This window comes from Neolamprologus multifasciatus, chromosome 18 (genome assembly GCF_963576455.1).
Source record: "Neolamprologus multifasciatus chromosome 18, fNeoMul1.2, whole genome shotgun sequence".
NCBI lineage: Eukaryota > Metazoa > Chordata > Actinopteri > Cichliformes > Cichlidae > Neolamprologus > Neolamprologus multifasciatus.
This window is the reverse complement of record NC_140456.1, coordinates 19,521,235-19,529,353: the sequence shown is the minus strand read 5'-3', so window position 1 is coordinate 19,529,353 and position 8,119 is coordinate 19,521,235. Positions and strand designations below refer to the sequence as shown.

General features: G+C 39.7%; 1 non-coding gene across 1 annotated transcript; it reads right to left on the bottom strand.

Moving 5' to 3' along the window:
• Positions 1-2,423: 2,423 nt before the first annotated feature.
• trnal-uaa (transfer RNA leucine (anticodon UAA)) lies at positions 2,424-2,506 on the bottom strand. Its single transcript has one exon. It is a non-coding gene; the product is annotated as a tRNA-Leu (tRNA).
• Positions 2,507-8,119: the final 5,613 nt, after the last annotated feature.

The following is an 8,119-nucleotide window of genomic DNA, read 5'->3' as shown; positions in this document are numbered from 1 at the left end:
CACTTCCATGTGGTACACTTTGAACACTATGTTGTTACTTGAGTAGTAACTGGACAGAATAGTGCTGTCCCAAGTGAAACTGAGCACATGCCACAAACAGCAGTCACAATATTTGACCATTGTTGCTCTAGCTACCACGATATTTCCAAACACTTATGGATTGTAAGAGTCTGTGACCACTCACATTAATGTTTTATACATTGAAAACAGTTTAATGTGCATAAAAACTAAACAAAAACACAATACAAGTGATATTGACTCCTAAAATCTGTTACTATTAGCCAGCTAGCATTGCTAATGGCAGCATAACACCTTGTGCTAGGTTGTTGCTAGCTCAAGATAAGGGTGATAAGTGTACAGTGTACAGTGTTACTGCTTGCATGTTGTGACTACCCCACAGAGATACTTGTAGTACACGGTATGTAGCTGGACTTGTCAGTCTGAACACAATTACAGTACGCACTCAAAATAGAAAGTGTAAATATGGAAGTTTGTAATTTGAGATGCACCAAATGGTTCAGACTATCAGGAAGAAAAAAATCCACCTTGTCAACAGTTTGTGTGATAAGAGGTGGGATTAAACCTTCTCATTTGTGTGACTCATCCCAGTTCTCACCTCCATATAAAACTCCACTTTCTCCAATGTCTGAGCAACAGCAGACCGCAGTGGCATTATTTTCTTTAGCTACTCTTATACTGAGGTAATCTTTTAATCTAGATATAATCGCTTGATTAACTGAAAATGGAAATCACCATTGGTGATGGTCCTATGGCTCTTTAAGCACATCAAGAACCTAAGTAGACAAATCAATCCTGCAAAAAACTATAGCTAACAGGCATGAAATGGTCTTTATCACATTATATTTAAAGACTTTTTTATTTGCTTTATTCTAAGCTGCAGTTGGAGGTCATTTTAAAAGACATTTTATCGAATGAAGTTGTCATAGTTTAAAAAAGAGGCCATATCAACACAGACAGAGAGATTAGTGTTGTAGTTGTAGTGTTGTATCTGAAGCCTGTGCAACAAGATGTTTGACTCTATGTCTATCTCTGCATCATTATCACTTTCTTTTTGTTCCCTCAAGCATATTCATATCTTTGGACTCAGATCATATAAATCTTTGATGGCTGTATCAGGCAGACAGAGAGTTTAAAGGACTGGATAAGACAGGATGCATGTTGCACTGTTAGATTCGTGGGAAAGAATAAGATGGAATAGCTGACAAGGTCACCTGATATGTCAGGATTGGTGGGGAATGTAAGCGATAGTGTTGGAGTGGCATGGCTTCCTGATTCACACATTACACAAGAGACAAAAAGAAGGTGTGCTGCATTCAAGTAGCATCCTGTTCTCAGGAAAGTGCTGATGATAAGTTTCCCAGTTTTTGTATGTCGCAACACCTCAAATTCCAATGTTAGGAGTTTAGTTTACTGATGAAATTATGTCGAAGTAAGCAGGCAAGCAACATATAACATCATTCCTCTTTGACACCTGTTTAGATTGATAGTAGAGATAATAAAAACTGGTTGCATATTGGTTTAAAGGGAAGAAGCTCAGCATGTTGCTGCAAGTTGGATGGCACTGAAGGGAATTTCCAGGCATTTATAGCAAACAGACTACATATATGAATCACTGGGGATACAGTATAAAGAGATGTCAAAACAGATGTGTAGTGCAGCCATATCTGGCACAGTGCTTGCTAAAATAAATCAGGTAGATGGTCCAAAATCATAAATAAATAGTTCCAAATTTAGGAAAAATTCAGGAAGAAAATAGATAACCCTCTGATATGAATCTAACCCATTTACTGGTTTCCTGATTTAGTCTCCGGAGACAAAGGCCTGTATTTTGATGCTTCCAGTGTATCGAGCAGATATCTGGGTCAAGACTTTTTGTACGCCATCGTTCATCATTTAATTTCAGTGAAATTACAAAAGGTTAATAAACAGTTAAATTGCTGTCAGACAAGCAACACCTATTTTAGATTGTCCATCCATTCAATTTCTTCCACTTATCCAATTCACTTTTGCAAAGGGTCTCAGCAGCCATAAGGCAAGAGGCAGGGTACACCCTGGATGGGTCACTAGTCTGTTGCAGGGCTAACACAGAGAGACAGATGATGGTTTGCACTCACATTCACACCTATAGCCAATTTAGAGTCACCAATTAACCTAAACCCACTAACTGCATATTTTTGGACTGTGGGAGGAAGCCAGATTACCCAGTGAGAACATTCAAACTCCCCACAGGAAGTCCTCGGTCTGGTGGTGAATTTGAACTTTGGACTTTCTTTCTGTGAGGAAACACCACCGCAACACTGTGGTTCTGAATTAAATGCAGAAAAGCAGTGCCGAAGTAAGAGGTGATAATGGAGTAAAGCACCCTTACACAGATGAAACTCTTTCAAACATTGGTTATATTTTACCAGGAATGGGGTTTGAACCCACGAGGACTGTTGTCCATTGGATCTTAAGTCCAACGCCTTAACCACTCGGCCATCCTGATGGATAGCTTGCTGCTCATGTACAATTATTATATACACGGCCTGCAATACCAGCACACCCGACTCTACAAACATTAAGGCTCAAACTGTGGAACGTGGATCTTACACTGTACGTATCTTGGGACTATTATTGATTCAAGATTGGATTTTGACACAAACTGTGAAGCAGTATGCAGAGGGGGTTATCAGTGTGTGTTGTGCTTGCAGAAACTGCCCTCCTTTTACATTAAAAAGATAATTATGACACTGTTTTATAGATTTTGTATTGAGTCAGTTTTATCTTTTTATTTGGTGTCATGGTACAGCAGTCTATCTTAAAAGGACAGGAACAAACTGATGTAAACTGCGACCTGGTCAGGGAAGCTGATTAGTAAATCGCAGCTTAACCTAGAATCTCTGTATATCAGACTCTTGAAGTAGATGGCCAACTTCATCTTAAACAATGGCTCACACCCCTTGTTTGGGGAATTTAAGTTTCCCTTCCCTCTGCACAGAGGTTTGCAGTGTTACAGAAACACAACTTAGTGTTAGCTGCTATTGTTCATCTGAATAATTTATAGCAGGTTGTGCTCACATCTATTCCATTTATTTATGTATTTTGAATGGAAATCTGTTTATTTATTTTAGCATTTTAAGCTTGCTATAAATGCTATAACTGCCTCCAACTGCCATCCATGTTCGAGTGACTTCTCAAAGAGAGCACAGGCACCCAACTCTCCGAGTTCTGTCTGCAAAACTGGAAAATCCACATTTTTCTGCTGATATCTGAGAGGTCTTCTTGTGAATTGTACTTTGCTCTGTGACTGTCTGTGCTAGAATTCAAAAATGAAAAGAGATGTATTATGAGAAGAGGAACTGCAGGTTCAAATAATACCATGAACAGCAAGAAGCAGGACAGTGTGTTGTGGTCTGCACTGAAATTTGCAGTCACAGGTGCAAGAAGGCTCATCAGTAATGCCAGCCAAAGGTTTCAGATACTGTAGAATGCATGGATACCACATACAGCCTTCTGTTTTGCTTTCTACGTCCTAAAGGCAAAATGAAACTATTGTGATATTTTGATCCGAAACAAAGAACAAATATTTCCCCAGTGTGGTGAACTAAAAGTTGAGGTATTCAAAAACAGCCCTCGACTTGATGGAAATTATTTAGTGGTAGCACCTTTAACACACAAGATTTACATGTTGACAACACCATGGCAACTTTTCTGTTTCTTTTTCTCTCACAGTTCTGAATATTTGGCCTCTGATCTCAGGAGCATTACTCATGTACTTCTGAGGGCTGAGGCTTAATGATGTTTCCCATCCCCTTATTTCTCCTACTTCTCTTTTTTAACTTCTCTTTGAGGCACTGAAAGATATAAGCTTCTCATAAGTTAACTGTATTTTCTGGTACTTGACTAAATCCTGATAAGTCAAGTGTTTAAATCTGGTCATGAAGTTTTACAACAAAGGGAGCCTGCCATAGATCATTTTGTTTAGTGACTGATGTTTGAGTTTTATTACAGGGTTCAGCCTCAAACTAAAAAAAGCCACAAAATAGATCCATTTAGGTCCAGTCATCACCATCTTCAGGGTGAAAGTGAATCAAACTGATCATTGTTACGCTTTGAGCCCAAGATGCCCTTTTAAGATGTGAAAATATTTTGCAGCCTTCTGCCCCGGAGACAGCACGCCTGCCACAGACGAATGACGCTGCAACAAGCCATCACATCCCATCCTAAAACAGTCTTCCACCCCACCAGGCCACTGCCATCCTGGGAGGTCACCAGAATGCCAGTCATTCATTTCGAGCCTCAGCATGTGTGCCCCCAGCAAATAGCTGCGTTCCTCTGCTGCTGAGGCTGCACATAGCATGTGATCTGATGGCTGGCTTTGGCCAGCAGCACCGTGGAAAGAAAGAGAGAGGGCTCTGTGTCTGCATACAAGCTCAGCAGCTCTGAAAATGTACCAGGGGCTTTCCATGGTCGAGAAGCAATGAGGGGAATGCAGGCTGGGGATGCTGAGAGGGGGTGTGTGTGTGTGAGGGTTCAGTAAGGGGTGAAAAGAGAGGATGAGCAGGTAGATGATGGACTGGTTTAGCAGTGTGAAAAGCATTGGGTGTGATGGAGTGATAGGAAGCTTTATTTGAGCCCTTAGCTCTAAGTTAAGCAGAGCAGGTATTTATAGGTGGCGGCACTGTGGTGAAGTGATTATTGCTGCAGCTCCACAGCAAGAACAAGCCCGGCCTTCTGTGTGGACCTGTGCTTCTTCTCACAGTCCAAAGACATTCACATTAGGTTTACTAAGAATTCAAAATTGGTCCTAGATGGAAATGTGATCATCAGTGCTTGACAGTCTTTCAGCCCTGTGCTCAACAGACGACCAGGGTGTACACCACCTCTAACCCTATGACAGCTGGGATAGGCTCCGCCCCTGCACGACCCTGAATTGGAAAAGTCATTCGGTTAATAGACAGAAAATGGAGGTATTTATGGAGTATGGTTTCCCAGCATAAAACATGGTATAAATTGACAAGGCAGGTGTCTGAAGCTTAATGTTTTTCTTCTCAGTGCAGATATATCATGTCCGTTTACGTGCTCTTCATATTCCTACAACTGGCACAAACGAATTGTGCAATAAATGTGGAGTTTATTCAGTATTGTGCAACACTTCACTGCATATTGGGTAATATTAGACATTACGCTACCAACTTTGTCCCTCACTGAATACCTTTGGCATACTTTATTAGTTTGTGGTTTAAAAACATGAGTATTTTTCAGAGTATTACATGGTAATTATACTTTATTATTATTGTTGTTGTTGTTGTTGTTTTCTTATAATTTTAACGTATGTTTTTTTACATCTATTTGTTAAGTGCTAGAATAAACCTTAGCATAATATATGTCTTATCCATATTTTAGCATTTATTCCACAAAATGAGAAATATTTAGGGGCTTTTAGAGGTTTAATGTTAAACGTGTGTCAGAAGGGAAATACGACCTAATTTGGTTTATATAAATAAACACATAAAACCAAAATTGGATGGGGGTACTTCATGATTTTAGGAACTGATAGGAATGTTGTGTTATTACAACTTCCATTAAAGAGATAAGGAAACAGTTATCACGCCTTCACTGTTAACACATATCATAAAGATTTTTTCAAGGAGTTAACTCCCTTTGTGGCAGCTTGTTTTTCTGCCTGTCAGCCTGTTTGCAAATCAAAGAATTTCTAACAGTATCATCCATTATCTTCGTGATGACTTTCAGCTTTGGCATTACTACCAGTAAGTGACGATGATTCAGCTGTCAGATATGTTAATGGTAGCAACTCCAGGCCTCGACGTGTCTGCTGACACACAGAGGCTGTATTGTGTTGACAAAAAGAAGACCATTGTCTTATTTTGCACAGAAAGTCTATTTTTAAGGCTGAATGGAGAAGCGAAGGGGGGAAAATATCTCCTCCTGTGATGAATTTAACTGGTCAGAAATATGCAATGGAAAAATTTTGACTCTATTTAAACTTCATGAAATGTCATACTGTGCATTGACCCAGATAGATAAAGCTGTGAGCATCAGCTGTGCTTGCACTGTGTAGTTTATACTCTCTCTCTCAAAAAAAAAAAGGTATAATCTGTAACATGTTTGTCAGGCTGATTGAACGTTATTACGTCTGTCTCCATTATGTACATATTTACCAAGTCTTTCAGCGATGTGGGCTTAATCATTTGAACAAAAACAGACTTTTTAATCTAATCCTAGCTTACATTCACGTTGCTTTACTTTGGAGAAAACGTCATTCCTCCGTGTTTCAGTTTATAACACCGAACCAGGTGATCACTTAGCTGTAAGAATCATTAACATTTACTATATAACACCTAATTGTGAATGATCCTTTAGAATGAGTCTCAAATATGTCTGCTTCTTTAAACCTCCAACCAGCTGTCCTTTAACTTATAATGCCATTTTCTCCAAATGTGTGCCATATGACACTGAGATTATGTTTGTGTTGTGATGACCTTGTTTCAACTCCTAAAGGGCTTTTTTGGAGGCCTCCCTGTTGCAGACATTTAAGAACTGGTGTCTGTAATTATAGTTTGTTCAAGTTTGGGAAAAATCACATAAATCTAACTTTGAAATTCTTTAGATAAGCCTTTTTATCCCAGAGTTTTTACGGTGATTTATATTTTCTAAACGTAGAGGCAGCAGAGTGAACTGTAAACATAACGTGATTTTCTCACAGCACTGTGAGTTTAGGATCAATATTCACTCGCTTTTTAACTCCAAAATGTTCTGCTGTGTTTACAAGTTTCAGAATCAGAATCAGAATACTTTATTAATCCCGAAGGAAAAAAGCAGCAGACTATGTGTATTTTACTCACTTATGCTTGACTCATGCTTTATAATGGAGTTTTTCAGTGTGCTGAACCAAAAATGTAAAGTTGTGAACCATAAACAAAACAAAGGAACTGTGGCTTTCTCTCAATTTCTCATGTAGCGATTTAGATTACATCTCTAGACCTTTGTGGCATTGGTACGTCCTGCAGCGCTGCTCTCTAATCTCCTGATAGCCCTTCTATTGGCAGGTCTCACCAAGAGCTCAGTAACATGTCCAGGCAGCTGTTTTGAAGCATCTATTCAAATTAATGATGAGAAAGACATAAATGATTATGTCAGATTATGGATATAGTAACCAAATATACTTTGCAATTACAGTGTGCAGCCACTAATCCAGCCAGGGGGGCTGATAAGCCGGTGTACTCCGGTGTACTTGCAGTTCCCAAGCGGGACAGATAAATGGGGAAGACTGCATCAGGAAGGGGATCCAGCATAAAAGCTTTGCCAAATCAAACAAGCTGATCATCAAGAATGAGATTTCATACTGAATCTGCTGGAGGTCAGGTTAACAATGACCAGCTGTGGTGCTGTTGGCTAACAGGGTGCTAATGAAAACTCCTACTGCTGGTGTAGGACAAAGGAAGAAGAGAGAGAGAAGGAAAGGCAGGACTGTGGAGGTGAGAGTGGTGACTATGTGAATGTAGGGCTCATGACTGGTAAAGGAAACAAACTTAGAAAGCCAAGGTGAATGTACAGAGGAGGGATAGTTGATAGATGAAAGATGTTGGTTATGTAGTGAATCAGGGCATGCAGGAAGATGCCATGGATACGGTAAAATGGAGACAGATGATCTGCTGTGGTGACCCCTAAAGAAGAAGATATGCCTGCCACTACTCAGAATGGATGATAAACTGTGTATGCTTTATCACTGGTTTGCCTTGTGATTGACAAGTTGAGTGTTTTTATTCTGTGCTTAAGCATCTAAACTAACATTCATATACTCAGATGAACACTCTGGGGCCACTTCAGGGATCGGTATCTTGCTCAAAGGTACAGCAACATGCAAACTGGAGGAGTCAGGGATTGAACAACCATCCTTCTGATTGGTAGATAGCCCTCAGTTTCTTAAGCAGGGACAAAGGTGTCTCTGTGCACTAAACACATAAATAATCACCCCTGTTATACTTTCTGCTAAAAGTAGGTCCAAAGTGTAGTTAGTGAAATGTAATGTTGTGTATCCATGGACTGGTCCAGTGATTGTGAAATGTACAACACTTAGACCCAATCAGACACTAGT